Genomic DNA, 27,065 nt, shown 5'->3' with positions numbered 1-27,065 from the left:
TCAGGGCGTCGTTCCTGCTCCTCACCTCTGAGTCCAAGGTGCCCTGCATGGAATCAACAATCCTTTGGCTGTTCCTCTTGATCTGCTCCATCTCCTCATCCTTCTCCGCCAGCTTCCTGTCCACCTCACCCTTGATCTGGTTTAGCTCCAGCTGCACACGCAGAATCTTGGACTCCTCGTGCTCCAGTGTACCCTGTACAAAACAAAATATTTGTCAGACGTTGATTGTGGGGGAGAGTAGTGGACTGGCACTCATTAACTATGGCTTGTCTTGGAAAGGGGCCTGCTACTGTATGCAATGGAAATGTGGTTATTTAGGATAGGAGGGCAAGGTCTAAAAATATATATTTTATCTCAATGAGATTAACCTGGACAGCAAAGCTTAAATGAAAGTATGAGTATATGTTGCCAAGGAACAGGATTAAACTGCATTAGTTTCTACCTCAGCCTCCTCAAGCGCAGTCTGGATCTCAGACTTCTCTGTCTCCACAGTCTTCTTGGCCTTCTCCAGCTCATGGATGCTCTTGCCAGTCTCACCGATCTGCTCAGTCAAGTCAGAGATCTCCTCTGCAAACAGAAATACAGAAGTCATTCAGAACAGGGAGATTTTCTTTGATCATTGGAACACACTGAAGTTCATATTGAATTATGACTAGAATACATTTAAATGTTTGTTCTGTCCGGCAAAGCTTAGGGTCTGAAAAGGTTTTAGACAATTTGAACATTGTTCTGAAAAATACGTAGCATGATGAAATAAGACATGAGTGTCATAAGCCAAATAAAACTGCTGGTGTTTGACTCACGTTGCAGGTTCTTGTTCTCTCTCTTCAGAGTCTCCAGCTGATCCAAAGCCTCCTCATAGGAGTTCTTCATTTTGAAGAGCTCTGTGCTCATAGAACGAGCCTCCTTCTGAGTTCCTTCCAGCTCTGCCTGGCCCTCCTCAAACTTCTGCTTCCACTCTGCCAAGACCTAGGGAAATACATGTGATTTTAATATTTTGCTTTCTTCTTTTACCTGTCTGTTAGCTAATTGATGTGGCTTTTGTAATAAGAAATATTATTTAACAATACACTCTATTGGTCAATTTAAAGAGGTCGATATGGTGCTAGAATGAATAAAACAATATTTGATTTGATGTATTTAGTTATTGCACACCTTGTCAAAGTTCCTCTGCTTCTTGTCGAGGTTGGCAGCAAGAGCATTGGCTCTCTCCACGTCAACCATGAGGTCCTCCACCTCTCCCTGCAGCCTCAGCTTGGTCTTCTCCAGAGAGGCACACTTTGAGTTGGTCGCCTCGATTGTCTCCTCTGCCTCCTGCAGACGCTGGGCCAGCTTCTTCCTGTTAGACAGATGAGGGATTATAAAGCATCACCTCTGAGGGACTGTGTCAGAGAATGTCTGCACATCTGGCTCTTACAGGTGATGGGAAAAACAGTATACAGTAACTCAGATGTAGCGTTCTGATGATAATTTAACTTTAAGAAGCCCTGCTCAGGAGCTTCTACATTTCTACTTCTGGTTTCCTTTCTTTGTCAACCTGCATCAAAAAGCAGGATAGACCGTTTTTGCTGTTGTGTTACTCACTTGGCTTCCTTGAAATATATATATCTGGGAAATAACTACATTTCTATTTAGGATTAGATTAGATGATTAAAATGTGTCAACTCATCTCCAGCATGAACAGAATAGAAATGACATATCCCCCAACCCTGGTGAATAAGGGTGTTGTGTGTAACTCACTTCGCTTCCTCCAGCTCCTCAGTGCGCTGGACGGCATCAGTCTCGTACTTGGTCCTCCACTGAGCCACCTCACTGTTGGCCTTGGACATGCCGCGTTGCAGCTCTGCCTTGGCCTCCTGCTCCTCCTCAAACTGCTCCCTCAGGAGGTCACAGTCATGGCGGGCAGACTGGACACCGTGGGCCAGTGCGCTCTTAGCCTAGAGAGAGAAATAGAAGAGGTGAGGGACAAATAGAGGTGGAAGGTAGTAGAGAGAAAGAAAGAGGTGGAAGGGAGTAGAGACTGTCATTCAAACTATTTGTTCGTTGGTTTCTATTTTGAGTTCCTTACCTTGACCTCTTCCTCAACATGTCTCTTCAGCTCCTCAATCTGCTGGGTGAAGGCCTGTTTGCCTCTGGTCAGCTGGGACACAAGGGCCTCCTTCTCCTCAAGCTGGCGACCAAACTCACCTGTGGGGAACAGAGCATCTTGTTAATGGGGTCTAATGGTGGTTAATGTTCATTGTTGTTGTTGGAGTAAGGTCAGTTATATTTCTGAGTTTATAGGATATATACATTTTCTGTATATGCTGTTGTAATAGACAAAATGTTATCTTGCCAATGCTATTCTAATTTGTGTCAAGTTTGATTCATGATCAGTTTGTTAAGTAATGTTCATGGGTAGGATTCGGGGTGGGTAAGCTGATACTACATACTACTACTGACACTTCTACAGGATGTGGAGTATCATTGGTACCGTTCTCAGTCAGGAGTCTGGCCCTCTGTCCGCTTATGTCATTGAGCTGGCGCACATTCTCATCATTCTTAGTCTTGATCTCGCTTAGCTGATCCTCAACAGTACGGCACATCTTCTCCAGATTGCCCTGGTTGTGAAACATAACCCATTATTACATGATTATCTTGTGCCAAGCTTTTCTTTTTTCCACTTTTATTTGAATTGACCCCCACATGCTGCTCCATCCAAACATTGCTACTGACCTTAGACTTGGCGACGGCCTCCATGTTGCTGGAGAGGTCATCAATCTCCATCTTGTATTCGCTCTTCTCCTTCTCCAGCTTCTGCTTGACGCGCTGCAGGTTGTCGATCTGCTCTCCGAGCTCTGCCACGCTGTCTGCCTGCTTCTTCCTCAGAGCGGAGGCTGTGGCCTCGTGCTGCAGGGTGGACTCCTCTAGGTCGCGTCTCAGTTTCTGAAACTCGGCCTCACGCTTCTTGTTCATCTCTATCTGAGAAGCGGTAGCACCTCCTGCCTCCTCCAGCCTCTCACTGATCTCCTCAAGTTCCCTGGAAAGATCGGCCCTCTGCTTCTCCACCTTAGCCCTGGCAGCACGCTCAGCCTCGATCTCCTCTTCCAGCTCCTCAATACGGGCCTACAATAGGGAGACACATACAGAGAGTTGAGTTGTCACAATCAAAACAATGGAGCTCACAAAATAATTGTTAACAAATGATTATCTTATTATTAAGATGTGTTTATCAAAAGCAACTTCCAGTTAATATACAGAATGTACTGTATGGTGTTTAAGTGTTCATGCTTAAATCAGGTGAACCATTGCAAACCAAGACAGTGCTAATAGGAGGATGAATTGATCACTGTTTCCTATCGTGATCCTGGCAATGTTAACTGTAGTGTCGTTAGACACTATACAGCCAACTGAGCCATCAGACGGTCCTGTTCTGTACCTGGAGTTCCTTGATCTTCTTCTGATTCTGAGCACCCAGAGACTGTTCATCCTCAATCTTGCTGAGAAGCTGGGAGGTCTCGAAGTCCTTCCTAAAGAACACAAACACATTGATTGCAGTTTGATAGTGTAAATGGAAAGGCTATCATACCGTTCACTTTGATATATAAAGACATCTTTTCCGATTTGTCTATTTACGAATTCAATAAAAAGTTGTTTTTGTTTTGTTTCAACAGAATGATGATTCTGACTACTGCAACGATGTAAAGCAAAATGAGTGTACAAATGATCTAATACAACTTTTTAGTCATTTGTTTGCGTTTACTTTTTGATCTTCTCATCAGACTGCTGCTTGTCGTTCTCCAGGTCCATTATGGACTCCTGGGCCAGTTTCAAATCTCCCTCCATCTTTCTCTTAGTTCTCTCTAGGTCCATACGGAGCTTCTTCTCTTGCTCCAGAGAACCCTCAAGCTAGAAGATAAACACATATTTGTCATCAAAATCTAAATAACGAACAACAATGTTATTGATGAAAGTAAACTAGATTAATAAAGTAATGCCTTTGAGAGTATAAGCCAGGGTGCAGGTTCCTGATGATTGCTTGAAGTAAATGACTAACCTTGGCTTTCATAATATAACAGCCATCTAATAATTCCCACCTTATTGACTGTTGCATGTTCTTGTGTGTTTTAACGTATGTAAAACAGTACGTTTTTCTCTTCTATTACAATCTTGGTTGACACTAGCACATTTATTTGCATTGCCCACTCACATCGTCCACTTGCTGTTCCAGCTTGGTCTTAGCCTTGGTCAGAGTGTTGACTTTGTCCTCCTCTGCCTGCAGGTCGTCCAGTGTCTGCTGGTGGGCCTCTTGGAGGGCTTTCTTCTCCTTGGTGAGCTTTGCAACAGCCTCATCCTGAGACGCCATTTCCTCAGTCAGGTTTTTAACCTGAAAACAGCCACAACATAGACAGTCTTTTATCACTTCATCTCACTTGGGGAAATGCAGTTTAAATTGCATTTAATGTAACTTGCAAATGTTACCATATACTAAAAGTGATGCTCTACACAGCAGTGTATACAATGAATTTATATCAAATATAGAATGAAGAGTCCAGAATATGCTATGAATGAGGGGGGTACTTTGCTGCTGAACTCTGCTCTGAACTCCTATTTCATGTCTTCTCGTTTCATCACTTGGATTTAGTTATTGTTTTTGCTATGGTTGGGTTCATTGATTGTTTGACATTGACAGTTTGATCAGATTGTAGTTTGTATGTGTTATGAGACCTTGTTTTCAGTGGCGTGTTTCTCCTTCTCCACTTTGGCCAGAGTTAGCTCCAGGTCATCAATGTCTTTCTTCAACTCAGAACACTCATCCTCCAGCTTCCTCTTCTTTGCTGTCAACTCAGCATTGATCTCCTCCTCATCTTCCAGCCTCTCGGTCGTCTCTTTGAGTTTGGCCTCCAGCTGGATCTTGCTCTTGATGAGCCCCTCACACCTCTCCTCAGCATCGTTCAGAAAATCTCCTTCCTGTTTTCAGAAGGGATGAAAAAGAAAAAGGCTTCAGAACTCAATGTGTGTGCAACTATAAACTGATTCTCGTCCAAGGGCACACAGCAAATCAATACAAATCTATGAAAAATGTATGTGTGTGTGTGTGTGTGTCGCTCACTCACATTTGCAACTTGGAGGGCAAGGTCATTCTTCTCCTGCAAGAGGGATACCATCTTCTCCTCCAGCTCCTTCTTACGGGCCTCTGCCTTAGTCAGGGCAACTTTGCACTTCTCAAAGTCGTCCTTCATGCTGGCCAGCTCTTTCTCTGTCTCAGCGCTCTGCAGCAGGGGCTTGATCTTGTAGTAGACCTTCATCCATGGCCAATGTTTGACATTCATGAATGAGCGGATGTTGTACTGGATGGTGTAGACGGACTCTCTGGTTGACGCCAAGGAGGAAGGCAATTGTGGTGTAGTAAGTTTTATGCTTTTGAACAGCTCAATGATAACAAAGTTACAGTACCAGTTAAAAGTTTGGACAGACTTTCCCATTATTGGAAAGTGTGTCCAAACCTTTGACTGGTACTGTACAAGGCAAAGTAACTCAGGCTACATTATGATATGATTATATCATTTCCTGTAAGTGCATTCATAATGCATCACATATAGGTGGTTAATACATAGTGCTAGAGAGATTATCTTCCATCCCATACCTCCTCTCCATCATCTTTACAAACTCCCTCCTCATCAGGTATGCGCGGCAGAGAGCTTGAGTCATGGTTACCAAAGTTGCCAGCTTCTCATCTCGCATCTCTTCCAAGACACCCAGCAGACCAGCTTTGAAGAACACCTTAGCACAGATAAACACACATGTCAAATGGAGGAGCTATTGACATTCATATAATTGAAAATGAGATTTTGAAGAACAGATCGCTAATGGTATGGAACAGATTAGCTATAGACATACCACTCAAACACAAAGCACTCAAAAAGGAATTAAAGCTGTCTAAAGCCTGCGTTCTTACAACTTTGTAAATGTGTGGGCAATATTTTTCTCCTCTTAATGAAAGAGAAATTAAGAGATGAGCGAGATTTGTTTACATTAAAGAGATGCTTTGCGGGTCTCCGCGGCGACAGTTTTCTGTATTTTTTAAACCTCTTATTTTGGACATAAATTGTCTATGTTTAGTTTGTACAAATCTATCACTGCTTTACCTCATTCAGTCACGTAATAATTCAGTAGTAATATTTTGTACCAGCAATATTTTCACCTTCATGTTCGGCTAGCGTGCCTGCTACCTTTGGGACACTACTACTACTACATCCCGTAGCATCTCTTTTAATGTTTTTGTCCTGTTATGTGGTACCATTTCCTTGGGTGAATTTGAAAACTGACCTTGGTGTGTCCAAACTTGTACTCGTCCTGTGGAACATCAATCGACCCAAGCAGCTTCTCAGAAGCCTTCTTGTTGTCCATGAACTGACCCTCAGGGATGACAGCGGCATTCAGTACTTTGTACCTGTATGGGGAGAATTGTTAAATATGTTAGTCTCAAAGCTGTTGCCTATTTTTCAAGAAAGGGCACTGTGTGTGTGTGTGTGTGTGTGTGTGTGTGTGTGTGTGTATGTGTGTGTGTTTGTGTGTGTACTCTACCTCTGCTTGAAGTCAGCATAGAGGATTCTGCTGGGGAAGCCCTTTCTGCAGATCCTGATACCTTCCAGAACACCGTTACACCTCAGCTGATGGATAACCAGGAAGTTCTCCATCAGACCTGGAAAACACAAAATGCATCTTATCCCCTAAATAAACCTGTACAATTGCATGCAATGTATATTTTATAGACTCAAGGATAGTAATGATAAGTACTTTAATCATGGGCTTAGTCTGTAATCTCTCTGTGTTGTACCTGGAGTCTTTGACTCGTTGGGGATCAGGCAGCGCACAAAGTGAGGGTGGGTGCTCCTCAAGTTGGTCATCAGCTTCTGCAAGTTCTCCTGTGTGGGGTTACAAACCATAGAGCTCTCACAATAGCTCAGACTTAATTTATACTTTTTCAAAACATAGTCATTTCAGTAGACACCGTGTTAGGCCGGACTATCAAAATCTCACCCTGAACTGGGAGGACACAGTCTGCATGGAACCTCCCTTCTTCTTGCCTCCTTTCTTTGTGGTATCTTTTTCAAAGAGTAAAAAAGTGTTAGAAAATGATAGAAATCTCTAAAAGACTCCCTTCAATGTTTGTTCATTGAAGTAGAAATGGCGCTCTTCACATAATAGTTAACACAATTATATTGTAGCCAATCTTTAACTTTTGATCCCAAACTGCACTTGTGTGTTGCCATTGTTTACAGCATCCTGGATTCCCATTGGTTGACTTTCTTATATCGCTCTGTAGCACCCCTCACTGCACGAGTAGAAAGGAGCCCCCAAACATTTCGGATTTCGGGTTTAAACATGTTCGAATTTAAATTGGACGTGATTGCGTCTTCTCTTCACGTCGTTGACCAACTCACAGTGTGCAGTTCAAGGTTCACTGCAGATGACCCACGTTTACAGCATAAGACATGTCCATTTATTTTTGGGCAAATGCGTGGCTGAAATCATGTAGTGTCTGCTGGCTTAACGCTAATTATCACACTAATGCTTTGTTATAATGCTTTATACATCATGCAAATGTTACCTTCAGGTGGAGGTTGAGGATAAAGGACAGGTAGCAGTTTGACTGAGGACTTCTGGTAGAGCTGCACCACAGAGTCATTCAGGGGGTCCTTGTTCTTGTCCAGCCAGCCAGTGATGTTGTAGTCCACAGTGCCAGCGTAGTGCACCAGGGAGAAGTGGGCCTCAGCCTTGCCCTTGGCAGGCTTGGGCTTCTCAAACGCCTTGGTTTTGCCCAGATGGGTGTTGTTCAGCTTGTCCTTGAAGGTTGTGTCTGAAGCCTTGGGGAACATGCACTCCTCTTCAAGGATGGAGAAGATGCCCAATGGCTGTGCAAAAATAGTTGTGAATTAAATTAGTATGTTCATATTTGCATGTTCTTTACTTCAACAGTCACCGTTATATGATGACATGTTTGTTTGTTTGTTTGTTTGTTTGTTTGTTTAGATCCACCATTAGATAGCTCAATTCACCAGTGAGAAACACTTAATTGTTTTCAGGGTATCCCATATGTAAACAGATACATCTTTAATGTTTTGTTAAAGCAACTTTTGTTATTATTTGAAACTGAAAAGCTTGGCAATGAATTCCATGCCACCGTTGCTCTGTAGTGAACCGTTCCTTTTGTTACATTTGTTACATTTGTTCTGCATGGAGGCAGATACTTCATGGATGTCGTGGAGGGCTATTAAGCGGGGGCACCGACTATGGCTGATCCTGTGCCTAGAGCAAACAATACCAAATTCCAACAATTGACTGACCAGTTGGTTGCATGTCAATCAAAAAAAAAATAACATGTTGATTTACTAACACCAAGATGCGTTGTACCACAATGAGGACATCTTACAGTAGTCTCAAAACACCTACCTCTATTAAGTTTGCTTTTGACACTGATAATTAGTATTACCCTCACAGGCTGCTTACCTTCTCAATAAGCTCAATGCAGGCAGCCAAGTCCATGCCGAAGTCAATGAACGCCCAGACGATTCCCTCCTTCTTGTACTCCTCTTGCTCCAGGACGAACATGGTGTGGTTGAAGAACTGTTGCAGTTTCTCATTGGTGAAGTTAATACACAGCTGCTCCATGCTGTTGTACTGGTGATTGAATTTCAAAATAAAGGCATCTTGTCGTCATACATGGCTGTAATCTTTAATAATTTCAAGTTATTTTCTCGTCCTGACAGTATACTCACATCAAAGATCTCAAAACCGGCAATGTCGAGCACCCCTATGTAGTACTGCCTTGCCTGCTTGGTGTCCAACTGTTCGTTGATACGGATGACCATCCACAAGAACATCCTCTCATAGATGGACTTAGCCAGAGCCATCACAGAATTATTCACCTGTAAAAAGTTATACTTTGAGTTAATACATCAGATCATGACCATGTGTAGTTTAGGTGATGCAGGTGGAGGGTGATATGGACATTAGAGGGATTTTTAGGGTTAAAGGAATAGGGCACTGAATCAGAGAAACGATAAGTGTTGTGACTGCATATACTTGGGGGAGAGGGAGGGGTGCTGTTTGTTTGTCTTTATTTTTCTGTGTTGTTTCTGTGAGATTGATATTGGTGTTGACTGACTGATTGATTGATTGATTTGGGTATTTGTGTTTTAATGATTTGTCATCATTGTTGAACCACAGGATTGCACTTACATGCAAGCACTATAAAACCAAATGTTTTATTGAGAGAGAAGAAAAATGTATGCCTTACCTGAGGCACTGTCTGTCCCTTGGTCACATACTCATTGCCGACCTTCACTCTGGGGTAGCACAAAGCTTTAAGCAAGTCAGCTGAGTTCAGGCCCAGGAGGTACGATATTTTATCAGCCACTGGAAAGAGAAGGAGAAACAACAGACTCAAGGACAGTGCCATACAAGATTGTTTGTGCCTAATGACACAGATACTCAGTCGCTCAATCAGCCTGGCATTAACAGAATACCAGAGAGATAGATATATATACATACACACACACACACACACACACACACACTGCGTGTATGTATGTATACAATGTTTGGCCCATTTTTTGTGCTAAGTGGGTCACTTACAAAAGTGGGCCTGCACACTCAAATGCTTCTGCATGTATGTTGTACTATTTCAAATCAGTTTACATTTAAATATAGTCTAAATATTCTCTCTGGCCTGAGTGAGCTATTCTGATGTTTCATGAGGAACAACTTCTAAATGTATTTTTTTTTCTCCATGTTTGGGACCAGAGGTGGAACTCACCCTCTGTGCCGTCTGGCTCGGCCTGCTCCTCACGCTGCTTCTGCTTGAAATGCATGTTGCCATGTTGCATGACAGCACCTGTCAGTTTGTAGATGTATGCTTTCTCATCACCGACGAAGCCCAGGATGTCAATGGCGTCCTGAAAGAGAGGGATTTAATATTAGATGGGAAGAAAACAGTGAGGAATTGAAGACAAACTCACTCTGAGTACGGCTCTGTACGCTCTAAATCTAGCACAATGGATGGAAATGTCAGCCTTCTCTATTCCTCTAGTAGACTAGCAGCAGAATAGGATTTTAACAATGTTACACAGGACACTCTTGTGGATGCCGTATGCACCCCTATAAGAGGAGTCATTAACACTGGGTACTCCAGTGTTGTACAAAACAAATCATTGATACAAAGAGAAACCCTTTGCGTGACTCACATCTGTGGCGTCCAGCTCTACCGTGTCGTCGATGCTGGCCACAGTGATCTGCCCCTGGCTGATCATGGGGAAATCGTAGGGGTTGGTGGTGATGAGGCACATTTCTGTGGAGAACAGAGAATGAAGTTGTCTGTTAAATTAAATGCATGTAGATATATGGACCACTTGTACTCAATACATAATTTACTCAATGACAGATGTGCTCAATAATCAGTGGATTGTTTTACCAATTCCCCCTGCCAGGCATATTTCAACAACTCAATCAAAGGCTAATTCTTATACCATCTCTGACTCTACTTAGTGCAGCAGCTACTGTATGGGTATTCACTTTCACAGCAGGGAGCTAGTTTTCCCAGATCTCTGCTTTGGCGTACCAACTATCTCAGGTTTGTGGTTGGTCATCATCTGGTAGAAGATGTGGTAACCCCTCTCATCAGGAAGCTGGAAAGCCACCCTGGACTTCTCCAGCAGATCTGATAGTGAGCACAGGAGAGGCAAATGTAAAGTATTGCAAAACGTTTTGTAGAATAAGTATGGAGAAAAGACTAATACTAACTTACAGGTCTCAATGTCAGCACTAGCCAGTTTGCCGGTCGTAGCGAAGTGAATCCTGATGAATTTACCCTACAGTAGTGCAAGGCAGTTAGAAATCAGTCATCAAAAAACGACAACTGCCAAAGGGTTTCCCTCATACTTACAAAGCGAGATGAGTTGTCATTCCTCACAGTCTTGGCATTACCGTAAGCCTCCAGCAGGGGGTTAGCTGCAATGATCTGATCCTCAAGAGACCCCTGAATGAGACAAAGTTGCTAAAGCGTTAGTAACTGAAAATCTCTCTTATTTCATTTTTCTTTCAACAACATCTGTTCCGTTTAACTGATAAGGTGGCTGTAGTGAGGTACAGACCTCATGAAAAATCTTTGACTGAAATGTGATGTTTTCAATAATTCACCTCAATTTACTCTAAATTGTGACACACAAGCAAAACATACCTTTATTTTACCGCTCCCAACTACTGCTCCCTCCTTCTTCGGGCCAGCCACAGCAATGGTGGCAAAGTACTGGATGACACGCTTGGTGTTGACAGTCTTTCCTGCACCGGATTCTCCACTGGTTTATAGATATAGAAAGAGGGGTTTAGGGTTAGCCATTGCTTCAACTTTTGTTTCATAACCAAGTTAATATTCTCAAATATTCTCACTCAGTTAATCACAAATCATTGATACAAAGAATTTCACTTTTTAAAAATCACTTTTTGAAAAGTCAGATGTTAGTGAACAACTTACGTAATCAGGACGGACTGATTCTCTCTATCTGCAAGCAACGAAACATATTGTTCATACCCATTCATTGGATTTTGGTACATTATTGCATTCAAGGCATCATCATAAAGTCACACATCTAACTATCCATCCATCCATGAGTCTACTTACCAACCATCATGAACTGAAAGGCGTTGTCAGAGACAGAGAAGATATGGGGTGGAGCCTCCATACGCTTCTTCCCTCTGTAGGCGTTCACACATGACTGGTCGTACACGGGGAGCCACTTGTAGGGGTTCACCGTGGCGCAGAAGAGCCCAGAGTAGGTCTGGATAAAGTGGATCAAATATGGGAATTAGCCAAATCAGATTAGCTGGAATGTGGAAGTTTAGGTATGTTTGAATACACTGTTGTACTGTATGATTTTGTTTTATGCATTTGCCCATGCGTGCAAGGTTTCTGGTGTTCACTGATGTGTATGTGTCTCTTACGTAGATCATCCATGCTGCGTAACGCTCTTTGAGGTTATACAGCACAGAGGCTTCATTCAGGTAGGTCATCATGGCCATGTCCTCAATCTTGTCATACTTTGGGGGATTTATTTGCAAGATGTCTTCTTCTTTGAATTCTTTAGTCTGAAACAGTGAGATATTTAGATAATACTCAAATCAACACTATATGGATAACTTTTTACTGATAAACAAATAGAATATTTATCATTTAATTTGTTTGTCATTGTTGTTACAAGCATAATCCATGAAATCGATGTGTTTGTATTTCAATACCAGTGTTGTGCTATGCTCCAATTTACTTGATTATTAAAGGGGAAATTAAGTAAAAAATTAAAATTCCTATCCCTAAAAGATTCTATTTTATTTGTTTAAACTATTTGTGTTGAAAGGTTTATCCTGCTTATGGAAGCTGCAGTTTGGTAATAGTCTTACCTCCTGAGTGTCCAGAATTTTCACAGATATTTTTGCCCCATCCCTGGCAACAACTAGACCCTTGAGGTACAGTTCCTTCTTGTCAGTCACATAGCAGGAGTTCTTAGCATCAAAGGGTTTGCTCTGAGCTTCGATCCTCTCCCTCTCTGGCTTACGAAGGTATATGGCAGCTGAGCCATAAATGGCCATCTCCGCATCCGTACTCATGGTGGCGGCTCACTAGGAAAGAAAGAATAAAAAACAAACATGTTTGAGTCTGTACTACTAACCCCTCCCCAGTCAACAGAGTTAGAGGCAGTATATTTAACAGAATGTATTCTAATAATGTGAATACTCAAACCATGTCTCACCTTCTTTTCCCCACCCAGATGAAATTGTATCTTTCTGGTAACCCAACGTCCTACAACGACAGTCAGCTGAAAGAGGAATTAAACAAGAATTATATAAGGGGTGAATACAGAGTTCAATAATTATTGGGACACTGAAGCATTTTTTCTTTAATAAGTATGGAGTCTCAGGCATTATTTGAGCGTTATTTCATAACCACCGTTTTGGACCGTTTTTGATCGTTGTTGATGTTCAGTAGACCTCATTTACAAACATTTTCCTGAATGAATTGTATAGGCCCTATTGTATTATTCAAAACTGAAACTGTACATTTCAAGCTCAATAACGATTCCCGCAAAATGTGCTGAAGCTGTAATAACCCATTTGGAAATGTGTAACATTGATAACGAGTTACACACAATGTGTTAGGCTCACATTTGATTAATTAGGCTCATTATTACTATGATTCCCCTCCTCCAAAAGTACCTGTGGACGTTAGGAATATCAACGCTCCTGATATGTCATTTTCTCATATGAAACAAAAATGCACATGACCAAATTGATGAACAGTTATTGGTTTGTGTTCAAATTAATTCTTCCATCCAATTGGTGTGTCTTCCAAACAGATAAACGAGGCTAGAGAACAGTGCATCCCATGTGGTTTGATATAATCTATTTCAATCACTTTGTATGCAGACTATTTAAATAACATAAAAACCCTTTTATGATACTTTTGAAAGGACAGTTTTTATGAAAATTGCTAATTGATACCGTTATTCAAACTCTTCCTATAGCCTATATTTTTTCCAAAGTCTTTGTATTACATAAGGCGAAGTAATCCCATACTGTGTCCCTCTATTGAGATATATTAGATATGTGTTAATATTTGGAATGTTGCACACAACCTCCCGACCGGTTTACAAAGCCACAGTTGTGCCTCTATTCCAATGGTATGTGTTAATGTTTGGAAAGAAAGCTGCACATGGCCTCATGCAGAGTATGCAATGTACTCATCCATTCTGTTCAGTCTTTATTTCACGGTTTTAACGGTCGCTCGACTAGGCATCCGCTGAGCGGCCCATACTCAAAAAGGCCCACACTGTAATCTCTATATGACAAACTGGTACATGCGGTAACACACTGTAAACTGTTTTTAGATTATTATTTTTTTGCTGTAACTATAACCTGACCATCCTGTTTTTGAGTATAACTAGTGGTTTGCACCTTGTAGCGTAATGTGAAGGTAATTTGACCAGAAAGGTTTTAGGATTGCACCTTAAATCTCCAATTGGTATAAACATGCCCACTTGCTTTCAAAATACGCAAAGTAAAACATATTTTGAATTATCCATCACAATTTAAAAACAATAGCACTTTATTGTCAAATTGAATGCAGGACTTGCAATAAAGCGAATCAAGTGAAATGTAGAAACATCTAGCACAACTCTCACAATGCATCAGATAACCCAGCTCATAGACAAGTAAAATCATGTAAGGAGGTAGAGGGTCTTACCACAGTGGTTGAATCTGCCTGTGGATGTTGTGGTCTCAGACTCCTTATATCTGGTTCCAGAGTGCTACCGAAGCAGAAGTTAATTATGGACCACACTGCTAGAGGAGATGGATTGGATGAGAGACATAGCTGTATCCCTATGCCCTTTTCTGATTTTCCAATGTGATATTCATCTCAGCCACGTCCAGACAACTCCAACTGCTCTGATTTCAGTTGTTCACACAATCCTGGCTTTTTTGTAGCAGTCATGGAAGGAATAAGAAAACTGGATAACCAACCGTTATTGGCAGATGCTAATCAACAACGATGTGATGAAAGCTCCTTCTCTGTGAAATAAATCCAAGCCATTCAGACTCAGGACAGGTCCTTGTATTTTCAGATAAAGGTCAGCAGACAGAGCAATAATATATATATATATATTTTAAAGAATGTCCCTTTAATAAATTGTTGCTTTTCTTGCATACATATCATTATTCTCAATGTTTCCACTGCTACTTCTCCTTCAATTTTGAAGCTATAAATACGAATCCAACTTTACAACGTGTAGAGAGGTCTTATTGAAGTTAAATAACTTTTGGTTTTTAATAATTGTTAGACTTCTTTTTAAAGTGCAAATGTTAACATGGATATCGATGAAAACCTTAATATTAAATGTTTGTTCCACTGCTGCTCCTACACCTTTCAATATATTTATATCAATGCAACTTTACAGTGTTCAGAAACCTCCAAATTATGAGCTCTGATAAAAATGCTATCTGATGTCTAATATACTTTTTAAAGCTTTTTGTAACTCCAAAAACTCCCACCTGCGTGGTAGAGTGTTTAGTTAGGTCAGCAATCTGTGATCTCCATTGTTGCTGCAGGTGCCATGGAGCTTTCAGAACTCTTCTATAAAAGGGAGTAGTTCCTGGACTGTACCAGAGCTTTTATATCTGGGGTATATGGAAGGCCAAGTGGCTGGTATCGTCTCATTTTAAACACTTTCCTTTATTCACCCGGCAAAAACAGTGGTAGAGAAATACACAGAGGAAATAAACAGGAAAAAGAGGAAACTATTTCATTTCTGTAGCGGTGTAGCCCCTCTCACAAATGTACACATGGACAGAGGTTTGCGTGGAGCTAAGCACACACGTGTTGGGGTCCATTCAGTGTGCAGTGGTTATAAATGAGGCTCCAGAGGCCCAGAAGGGAACAGCTGGAGAGACCCCTCTATTGAGGGATGTGGTGTGCTAACCTGGGTTTCTACATTGGCCAGCTTAGCCCTGCAAGGGTTTCAGTATCTCCCATCAAATGTGTACTAAACAATTTGAATGATTGTCTAGCAGCCAGCTATTTTGCACAACCTCATTCTTCAATCTATTCAGAATCTAATCTATTTCATCCACTGTAACTAGGGCTCAGAGAAAATCCACTTGGCTTGTTTGTATGTAGATAACATTTGCACCTTGCAGACATTCAAATGGGAAATCTGCTATTAACATAATATCTCTGAGGGTGTATTCCAATTAGGCAGCTACTCCCCACACCAGGCACTGCACTGGAATGAAATATATTAGTTTACCAACTGTTGTTGAGTATATTTGAGTTATTTTGGCAGTAGGATCTTTGGGGATTGCTTATTAAGTATTCTTCATAGTTTTAAACGGCACTATGGTCAAGGGCATTTGGCCCACATCAGCATTTTGTAACATGATAAACCATTAAAGTCCCCCCGCAGTTAAAATCTAATTTGGGATGTGATATGTCCCAAGCAGTGGCAGGGCTCCATTTTGGATTGCTATCTGACTATCGCATATAAAGTTGAGTATCAAACCAGATCTGCTGCCATTTGAGCTGTGCACCAGTGAATGGCCATTTAGGGATCAGCCCTGAGGTTATCGGCCTGGAGCTGGTTAGAGCGTGTGTCCAGCCCTGGTTAGACAGGAGTGATGGACTCCAGCCATCCCTTCCCTCCACGGTGGATTCTATTCATAGCTGGTCCATAATATCTGAAGCCTCCACTATGTTTGTTATATATTGGTCATACTTTACATGGCTGTTTAATGGCTGATGATTAAATACAAGTTGACAAAGTGCTAAAGCTTTAAGTCAGTGCAGCTTGAAACTGGTAACTGTGGGTAATGTGGGTGACCTGACAGTCTTATAGGCCCATCTCCAATTTGTCTGCCCTGGTTAACGTTCTGGAATCCCTTGTAAATGAAGAACTCAAACAGTTTTTAACTACAAACAATATCAGGGGTGATGTTTGTAGTTGGCCCATAATGTCTTAAGCTATGTGTGTTGCATGGTGGACATACTTTATCTGGCTGTTTAATGACTGATGATGAAATACATGCTGACAAAGTGCTTAAGTCTTAAGTCGGTGCAACTTGAAGCTGCTGGAAATTGTGTGTAAGGGTAACGCTGCTGAATTATGCAATACTTGTTTTTCTTCTTCAGTCACTACCTTACGTCTGTTACAGAATTAGTGTGGAAAGGTTTTCCCTTAAATGGTCATTCCAGCTAAAACTGATTTATAACAAACTTTATTCACATTTCAACCAAGGCAGATTAAATGCTCATCACCAAAGTTTGAAAACTGAAATAGTATTGCTGTCTGGTGACCTTTATCTGAAATATATCATCGCTCATTAACGGCTACAATATGTCCAAAACTAGCTGCCAGGATCCTCACCTGTACTAAACCCTGGGAGAACATCACCCTTACCCTACAACAACTTCACTGGCTCCCCATAAAACACAGAATCTCCTCCTCACCTTTGAGACACTCCATGACCTGGTCCCTGCCTACCTCACTGACCTACTCCAACCCTACACACCTGCACGTGGTCTCCGATCCTCCGATGCTGATCTCCTCATCATACCCCACCCTAGGCGTTGCACACTTGGCCACTGTGCCTTTTCTGTTGCTGCACCCAAGCTGTGGAACTCCCTTCCAACAGCCATTCGATGCTCGGATACTCTCAACACATTCAAGACTAGACTCAAGACGCATCTGCCCTATATTATAATAATAATAATAATATCTGCCAATACCATGTTGATCTTGTAACACACAGAAAAGCTAGGATTTTCTCCACATGTGTCCACACAACTTTCGTTCGCTAGCTACTTGTAAACTACATGAGAAATACATCCAAAACAGCCACTGAGGTTAAAACAAGTAAACAAGGTGCTTTGAAAAGAAGCACATAGCCATATCGCCATGTAACCAGTGAAATTGTGATGTTATCAACTCATCAGTAGCTTGTGTCACAGCTCAGTTCAGTTAGTTACTGGAAGGCTTGAACTTTTGTAATGTTTAATGTTTCCACTCCAGGGATTAGTCAGGGCCATATTAACAATCCAAAACATGCTATCTGTGTATTTAAAAATATGCAATGGTAATAGATTGATGCTTTTGCAGTAGAGAGTGTTAAAGGTAGGATTCATGGAAATTAATAGCTATCAATCCTCTTCAATGGTTGATTTGAGGAGAGAAGCACTGTGTTTGCCTAAAATGATTGTATTTTTTTAAGTTAATGTATAGGTGTGTCCGACTGGTTGCTTGTTTGTGCTACCTAATGTTGACAAGTCTGTATACACAATAATAATAATAATAATAATAATAATAATAATAAACTATGGAATTAAGTCATCCTGCCAGAGAGCTGCTGTAAACTAGCTAGTCTCCTGCATAGTGGACAAACGACTCAATCAGAATGAGAGATGGTAGCTATTTCAGTGCTGTGTGTAGTCTAGGCTAAGGCTACCATGCTACAGTAGGCCATGGTTTAAATCAATCAGAGATCAGATTGTTGTGAGCTTTTATTATGAATGTATTTGTAATATTCATTACCAAAACACCTCAACACCCTTAACTGCATGCTAGAATTATATGGTAGATGTCGTAGGCTGTGACACGAGTTAACACATTAAACTGTCATTAAGTATTTTTACATTAGACTCTAGATATTTTTATGGGTGCTTTTTAAGTGTGCTTTAAAAGCCAAGTTATCCTTAACAGCATCAGTTTGTTAAAGAGGCCTTGTCAGCATTTTTTGTAACCTTAATCCACTGTACTGAATCTAATTTGGGAGGGTGAAATGTCAAATGCAGTGGCAGGGCTCCACCAAACAAATCCCTTGGAGAGGTTAATTTAGATCTTATTTTCCAAGCCACATACCAGGGCCAACTAATATGAATAATGTGCTGCCCTACACCTGCTCTTTCCCACTCTGCAGTGCAGTACAGTTTGTTTTCATCTGAGTGTATGGAGGGCTGAACATGGCCATGTTCAGAAACTGAGGTGTCAGGAATACATCTATCCACGTGACCCTCATAGAGATGAGTATCAAAGCAGATCTGCTTCCATTTGACCTGTGAATCAGGGAAAATGGCCATTTAGGGTTCAGCCCTGAGGCAAATAGTGTCTCCTTTTTTTATCAACGATAATTGTAGCTTTTTCAGATTAACTGCCACCACAGGGGATGGAACAGAGACAAAGTGTAGGAGAGGACAAATACGTTAGATTAGAATAGATTAGATTAGATTCAACTTTATTGACATTGCAGAGTAGGTAAGTGAAGAAGACTCCTCAATGTCGGTTCATAATATTTATTCAGACAAAGATGTCAACACCCTGTGGGTGGGAATACAGCGTATGAGTAAATACAATTACCAAAACAAGACATACATAACAAGATATAAACAAACATGAACGATTACTGTTAACCACAATCTGATAATAAGATACATATAACTAATAACAGACTTACGTATAACAGGCAAACACGTCCTAAAGAGAGAGGAGAAACAGCGTGTATCCTCGGACCACCTGGCATCCACAATGGCCGCCACCACTTCTCCTAACTCTAACCTCTTAACAGAGAGTACTAAACACATAAACCAATACTATCGCCCCCTAGCGGTCGGGAGTACACTCCACCCTGCATCCCCCCCAGACCGGGGAGCCACGAATCCACGTGGGTCCACGGGCTCAAATCCATTGGCCAGACTCAGCTTCATATCGCTTAGGTGGCCTCCTAGCACGGGCCGGCCGGGCGGGCCGCAGTGGCGACGGCGCAGGAAGAGGTGTAGCGGGAGCCACACCAGCGGGAACTAGGGGCGCGGGGAGAGACGACGCCCCGCCTGAAGGCCCTAGCAGAGAGGGGCCCAGAACAGCAACACGGGGCCCATCCGTCCCCAGCCGGGCGTCACCCTGGGGCACCACTGGACCAGAGGGGGTAGCTAGGGGCAGAGAGTCCAGGGAGGGAGGAGGCAGGGGAGGCGGCGACGGCAGCCGCTGGGTACATGGGGCGACTGGCGTGTAGCCACGGAGGAACCGCCGGTTGCGCAACGTCAGGCGTCCTGAGCCATCAACTCTCACCCGATACTGATCGTGGCCAAGCGACTCCACCACCACCCCAGACCTGTCCCACTTATTGGGGCTCGGGCCCTGCTGATTCTGGATGAACACCCTCCCACCGAGTGCCAGAGGGCGAAGTGGTCTTGAATGAACCCCCAGAGACTCGGTGGTACGGGACATCCGCGTACGAAGGGCATCCTCCTTCACAGCCCATGCCTGACGCCAGAGAGGACGGATATGCGGGTTCGAAAACTTCTCCAGCCTGTTAACGAATGAGAGCGAGCCTCGAAGGGGGTGACCGAAAATGATCTGTGCTGGTGAGAGGTTGCAGTCTGGGTCGGGTGTGTTACGCAACTGTATCATCGCGCGCAAGAAGCGATCCTGGTCGAGACTGCCCGCCGGGCCACTGTTGGACATCAGAAGCCGCTTCGCAGTCTTAACAGCGACCTCCGCTCTCCCGTTAGACTGTGGGAAACTGACGGAGGACACACGATGCCTGATCTGCCATAGGCGGAAGAAGTCCTGAGTGTGGCTTGCCATAAATTCCGGGCCGCCATCGCTTGAAAGCTCCTCAGGCACCCCAAAGGTCCGGAAGAATGAGCGGAGGTGGCGAACAAGGCCAGCTGCGCCTCCAGCATCAGTCCCGGCCGCAGCGCCCAGGACCTCCACCCAGCCTGAGAGCCGATCCCCGACGACCAGGTAGTGGCGGCCCCCGTAATCAAAGAAGTCAGCAAACACTGCCTCGAACGGGGTGGACGGTGGCGGAGATGACAGAGGGGGCGTAGCTGCCTGTGATGGAGCATTGCGGTTGCAGTCCGCGCACCCGGTCCTGACAGTGCGGATATCCCCAGACATCCCAGGCCAGTAGACTATGGCCCGGGCGTGCTGCTCCATCGCCGAAACCCCCTGGTGGGCAGCATGAAGGTGTCGAAGGACTCTCCCGCGGAGGGATAGGGGAATCACGACGCGATCCTGATACAGCAAGACCCCGTCCTGCGCATAGATGGAGTCACAGACCGGCGACAAACTCACCACGGCAGGGTCATGCGCGTCCACTCCGTCCCCGTGCTCAATCATGTCCAGCAGGCGGCCGAGGCATGCGTCAGCCGCTGTCTCTTGCGCGAGGAGGGGCCAGGAGACGGCGCCGAGCTCCTGAGCATCGACGCAGATGGAAGCCATGAGTGCCAACTCGACAGTGTCAGGCACGCCTGGCGGTTCCAGGGAGAGGCCGCTAGCCGAGCCCGAGGGGGAAGGGTGCCTTGAGGCAGCGTCAGCGGCATGGTTGCTCACGCCAGGGAGGTAAACAATCTCGAAACGCCATGGGAGGGTACGCTGTTTGAGCCTGAACAAGCGTGAGTTTGTGATCTCGTCGAGTGTGCGGTCCCCGAAGATCTTCACCAGGGGCTTGTGGTCGGTGACCACGACGAGATCGTCGCATCCCTGCGTGAAGTATCGTGCCTGCTCCAGACCCCAGGCCACGGCCAGGGCCTCCCCTTCGATAGCCGCATAACGCTGCTCCGCGGAGGACAGGAAGCGAGACCCAGCGAGTGTGATTCTCCAACCTCCCGGGCAGCAGTCCGGCACGCCCGAGGCACAGCTGCAATGCTGTTGGAGAAGGAAGTAGCCAATGCCTCGCCTGGACCAGTCGGGGCGGAGGCAGGTGCGCTTCTGCATGTCATAGATCTCTACACCTTCGCGAATGGCCCCAATTATGGCATGCTTAGACGCCTGGAAGGCCTCCTCCAGCTCGGTTGACCATGCGAACTTGCAGCGTGGGCTGAGGAAGGGCTTGAAAGGAGCCATAGTATCGCGCAACTGGGCGTAGTTAGTCACCTGATTTACAAGGCCAAACCAGCTTCTGATATCTGTCGTGGAGACCGGGCTGGGGAAGTCCCGGATGGCGTCCAGGTATTTGGGAAGTGGCTCGATGGTAGCGTCCGACACCCTGAAGCCAGCGAAGTCCACGCTCCTCTGCGCAAACTGAAACTTGCCCGGGTTCAACACGACCCCTGACCGCCCGACACGTGTCAGGAAATCGATGGTCCTCCACCAGTGCTGCTCCAAGTCGGTGTCGTAGTGGACCGTGTCATCCACACACCGTTCCTTGCGTTCAAAGTCTGAGAGGATAGCGTCAAAACGGCGGTTGTAGCCATCACCCGACGAGAGGAAACCCTGTGGTGCCCTGGTGTAACGCCACCGGCCAAAGGGAGTGATGAACGTTGTCAGATGACGGTCAGACTCGCGCAGTGGCACACTGTGATAACCATTCCAAGCGTCCGTGACTGTCTTCCAGGTGCCCTTCGGGACACGACGTGCGAGGTGGAATGGGGACTCAGTGGCGAACGTCTCACGCTGGCAGAACTTATTGAGAGGGGAAAGGTCCACGGTCCTGCGGGGGGACCCGTCGTGCTTCCGGGTAACCACCATCCGGTGGCACCATGTAACCGGTTCGCCGTACGGCACACGCTCGATGACACCAAGGGCCTCGTCCCGGAGAAGGTCGTCGTGGACCTTCTGCTGCCAGTGGAGAGGCACACCGGCTGCGGTGTGGCACGCTTTCGGCGCGGCAGCAGGGTCCACATGCATCTCGACGGGCGGCCCCTCCATGCACGGCAATGCCCGATGGGGGCACGTGTTAAATGTAGATGAGGCATACCTCTCAATCAACCACCCCTTCATCCGGCTATTGTTCTCAGGCTCGCAAGGGAATGGCAGCGCCGCGGGGCGTGACGGAGGGACTGCACGCTGTGGACACGAGCACCCGGCGTCATGGGGGTCGCTCGGGCCGTCGCAGCCGCCGTTGGCGGACCTCAATGCATTCACAGACAAGGGCCGACCCGGCGAAGAAGGGGGGGCAGGATCGTGCGTGTCCCTGGGTCGCCCCGCACCACCTGTTGGGAAGTCCTTAGGCAGGAGGCTGAGGTTGAGCAGCGACTCATAGGAGAGGTACATTCCCCGGACCGAGCTGCTCACATACACCATTGAGCGGCAGGACGACACCTCGCCGCCGTTGGAGACCGCCGAGAGTGTAGCAAAGAATGCGCCATCAATGGCTATGGGGGAGCGATTTGCAGCCGAGAGGCTGAGGCTAACAGGGCGCAGGTCGTCACGCGAGAATCCGCAGGACAGGTACTCCTCTAACGACCAAATGTCCGACTGCGCACCTGTGTCTGCGATGGCGGACACCTCCACCATGTTCCCCGAGGGCCGACAGCCGGCGCCGCCCCCCTGACCCACCGGATTGTCAATCGAGACGGAGATCAGTGCCCGGGGGTGTTCCCTCAGCCTGGCCCGCCTCCATTCGCCCTTGGAGAAGATATGGTGCTCGAGTCTGAGAGGTGCCGTTGTGCGGCGCCGACGATGGTTCCCGTAGTGTCGATCTGGGCGCGCCTCAGACTGAATGACCGAGAGCTGGGAGATTGGCTCCGACTCCAGGGCGGCCTGCTGACCGTTAGACGGCGTCCGCAGCCACACCTCGGATCCCATGGTAGCCTGCTGACCGTCAAATGGTGGCAGCCGCCGCTTGCGTCGACGGGCCTTGAAGCAGTCGACACAGAGCTGGTGAGGCCTGATGTTCCATCCGCGGGACCCCTCTGTAAAGACATGGAACGTGTTCTGACACCCTGGGCACACGGCTCGTTTTGCCACATCAGCTGGACTCGGGGCCAAGGAGGGGCTCCGCTGTGGGCTTGGCTGTGGGTCCTTCCTCAAGCGCTGGAATGAGGAGACAGCCGACAGGGCGGATGATGGAAGGGCGTTACGAGCCATCTCCTTGCCCTCGACGAGCGCGACCACATCATTAACGGGCTTCAGAAGAATGTCAGGCGTCCCTAACGCCTCGCGGCGTATGTCCGGGTCGTAGATCCCATTAACAAGGACATCGCGGATGATGTGATCAGTGTAGCTCACACTCTTGCCACACTCGCAGACAGCCACGTAAGAGCACGTCTCCGCCTTCCCACGCACTCTGGCAGTAAAGGCGCGGAATGTCTCATCGCGTTCCTGGCGCAGCTGAAGCAGCTCTGTGCGCAGGACGCATGTGGCGACCGGGACAACGGCCAGCAAGCGCATAGCAGCAAGTAGTTCCTCTAGAGCCCCAGAGGCGACGTCCGGGTCCGCTTTCAACAGGCTGTCTCCAAGTTCGATCCCCGCGCACTGAAACAGCTGGAACGGGGCCTGGGCCGCTCCAATGCCCGACCCCGCCCGGAAGACCTCCCACCGCCGGACGAACACGTTCCACTCCTCCGTTGAGATGCCGGTGTCAACCCTAGGCCGCTCCATCCTCGGGCCTCGGGGAGCTGGGGTCTGAACCGCCGCACCTCGATGGAAATGTCCATGGTTTGTCAGCAAGACGATGGCGAGTGCTTCGGACACGTCTCTGGTCTCGAAGTCGCAGCCGGGGAAGGGGCATTCCACCTTCATGGTGTTGACATGAAGAAGACTCCTCAATGTCGGTTCATAATATTTATTCAGACAAAGATGTCAACACCCTGTGGGTGGGAATACAGCGTATGAGTAAATACAATTACCAAAACAAGACATACATAACAAGATATAAACAAACATGAACGATTACTGTTAACCACAATCTGATAATAAGATACATATAACTAATAACAGACTTACGTATAACAGGCAAACACGTCCTAAAGAGAGAGGAGAAACAGCGTGTATCCTCGGACCACCTGGCATCCACAATGGCCGCCACCACTTCTCCTAACTCTAACCTCTTAACAGAGAGTACTAAACACATAAACCAATACTATCGCCCCCTAGCGGTCGGGAGTACACTCCACCCTGCAGTAAGTACCAGACAACAAAATGCAGTTTACCTTCTAACCAGAAGCGCAAATAGTGATATAGTGCAAAACATGATAGTGATAAGTGATACAGTAGGGTTGTTTGGTTCATGATCCATTTGATGAATAAGAGAACGAGGAAAGGAGAGAGCAAGCAGCCCTATCTCACTCCGGTGAACACTTAACACTTTTCTTGTGCACATCCCTGATGGATGTTCTTAATGATGTTTATGTATTTTGGGGGGATTCCATAGTGTGCCATGAGTTTCCATAGTAGTTCACGGTAGACAGGTGTGTGCCATTCTATGGAATGCTGGATGATGATCCCTGTCACTGCACAACCTTCCATGCCTGAAACCAGCCTGGTTTTTCATCCACCCCCTTCCTCAGTCTCTCCAAGATAATGAGGTTGAACACTTTGTCCGGTGTTGTTAGCAGCATGATACCTCGGTAGTTATTGCAATCCCTCAGGTCTCCTTTCTTGGGTATAATAGTAATGAGCCGGTCTCTCCAGTCTGTTGGTTTGTTTGTTTCCTTCCTCCCATATTTGTTGTATCAGCTGGTATAGCATGGTGGTTGAGGTCTCAACATCGGCCTGTAACGCCTCTGCAGGTATCTTATCTGGTCCTTCTGCAAAATTCCATGAAACCTAGGCTGATACATACAGCATGTGACATTTTAAACTGATGAATATTTACTAAAATACAAGGTAAAAGTTTTTTTTTTTCTCAATATTTCGACTTGGTTTTTTAAATGGAGGAAATTAACACATACAGCTAAAAACACATGACGCAGCTTGCATCAGATTCAAGACCTGGTGCTCGCCTACCAGGCCAAGGGAACAACACCTTCTTCCCTGCAAGCAATGGTCACCCTCCAAACACCTGCCCGTTCACTTGCTCTTCCACCTCTGTTGGCCGAGTGGCACCACTGCCTCTACAGTCACGCCACTCGGTCACAGCTTTTCACTGTCCTGAGACCCCGCTGGAGGAATGAGCTTCCCACTGCTGTCAGGAGTGCAGAGTTACTCCCTATCTTCCGCCATAGAATGAAGACCCATCTCTTCAGGGTGCAACTTACCTGTCCCTCCTGGGACCTCTCCATCGCCTCTACCCCCCTGTACAGTTTCTCTACTGCAAATAATAATAACAAATACATAATATTCCTTCTTCTTTCTAGTATTATGACTGCCCTGGCCCAAGCATAGATTATGATTATAGATCTTGTGATGGCTGATGGTTAGATGACTTCACTTACTTAGACAAATGTATTTATTTTAAGTCACTTTGGATAAAGGTGTCTGCTAAATGCCAACAATGTAAATGTAAATGTCTTGCAATCCAGCCCATCAACAGGTCCATATCTTGACCATATCTCTAGGAGTAGTATGTAGTAGGCTGTGAAATTGAAGTGATGATTACTTGTTGGCTCCAGGTTAAAATGTTACTGCACAGCAATCTTTGGCTGCTTTGGCTTCTTTGGCCTCTTTGGCTTCTTTGGCTTCTTCACGAGTTGTCTAGCAGTAGCTTCTAACACTCGTGTCATGTGGTTTTGACTGGGACTCTCTGCCTTCTCCCCAGGCCTCCCTTCCCGCCACAGTGGATTTTATTTATAGTTGGCTCATAAATGTTGAGGTATGGTGGGCATGCTGGAAATCTGAGATCAGATGTTTATATGGTTATTTAAAAGGCTGATAAATAAATACGCACTCACATAAGGCTGTGCAGCTTGAAGCCACTGGTAACTGTGGGCAAGTGTAACATTGCTGAATATATGAATATAAATTGTTTATATATGAACTTGGTTAGGTTCTCTGACATTTACTTTTGATACTGTGTAATGTTACAGCACACAGCCCCACTAATTACAACTTAGGACGGCTTAATGAAACCTTTATAAGGCCTACATAGGATCCTAGGTACATTTCGTTATTTCGGGTCCTTCCATCTTCTCTTTTGCCCACCTTCATATACCGTAGCATGATATTTGTGAAGCATAAGCCTTATTATAGGTAATGAAGGTTTCATTAGCCTTTAAAGTTTATTAAATGGGATAGTATTTTAAAGACTTGTTAATTATACGTTTCCCCTGGTTAGGTTACATGGTCTAAACAAAGTCCTGCCCATAACTATTATTATTATTAATGCTCAGTAGTGACATAGTGACAACAACACAGAACAGGCTGTAAATCAGGCCATGACCGCAAACTACCAGGGGAATCCTTCAGTGCATTCTGACTCACAGTCAGGGGTTATGGTTATTAGGCAGTATGTTCTGTATGACTGGGGCAAAGCCAGATCTGAATACCATCCAAAGCCAAAGCAAAAAACTATTTTAGATGCCTTTCAGTGTTACACCATAGTAAACGAGAATTCCAAACGGCAGAGAGATATCACTGATAACTTTTCACCTCCCGAACGTCATGGTACCAATTTACACAGTTACCAAAGACGGTTTTAGAAACATGATCCGGTTGCTTGACAAGCGTTATGTAATACCATCACGCACCTATTTTTCTCACGTTGGGTTAGGGTCATTTTTTCCCCAAAAACTATTGGAATGTTCAACAATGCATGGGTTAGTGTTAACAATATCATGCAATAATATCTATGGCTCTTCCTTCTACAAACACATCTACTAGTCT

At 45.1% G+C, this 27,065-nt stretch overlaps 1 pseudogene across 1 annotated transcript; it reads right to left on the bottom strand.

The window, feature by feature from the left end:
- On the bottom strand, positions 1 to 12,642 carry LOC308174736 (myosin heavy chain, fast skeletal muscle-like; annotated as a pseudogene). The gene is made up of 32 exons: positions 12,436 to 12,642; positions 11,983 to 12,126; positions 11,663 to 11,819; positions 11,516 to 11,543; positions 11,222 to 11,339; positions 10,928 to 11,020; positions 10,790 to 10,853; positions 10,604 to 10,702; positions 10,230 to 10,333; positions 9,803 to 9,941; positions 9,284 to 9,402; positions 8,763 to 8,912; positions 8,494 to 8,664; positions 7,595 to 7,898; positions 7,024 to 7,088; positions 6,821 to 6,908; positions 6,568 to 6,685; positions 6,310 to 6,433; positions 5,627 to 5,763; positions 5,097 to 5,352; positions 4,708 to 4,950; positions 4,190 to 4,366; positions 3,743 to 3,888; positions 3,419 to 3,509; positions 2,716 to 3,105; positions 2,474 to 2,600; positions 2,069 to 2,187; positions 1,741 to 1,937; positions 1,156 to 1,339; positions 804 to 969; positions 443 to 567; positions 1 to 193 (listed from the first exon to the last, which is right to left on the bottom strand). The product of its transcript is annotated as a myosin heavy chain, fast skeletal muscle-like (transcript).
- Positions 12,643 to 27,065: the final 14,423 nt, after the last annotated feature.

This window comes from Nansenia antarctica (genome assembly GCF_963989245.1).
Source record: "Nansenia antarctica genome assembly, chromosome: 20".
NCBI lineage: Eukaryota > Metazoa > Chordata > Actinopteri > Argentiniformes > Microstomatidae > Nansenia > Nansenia antarctica.
This window is presented reverse-complemented; position numbering and strand designations above follow the sequence as displayed.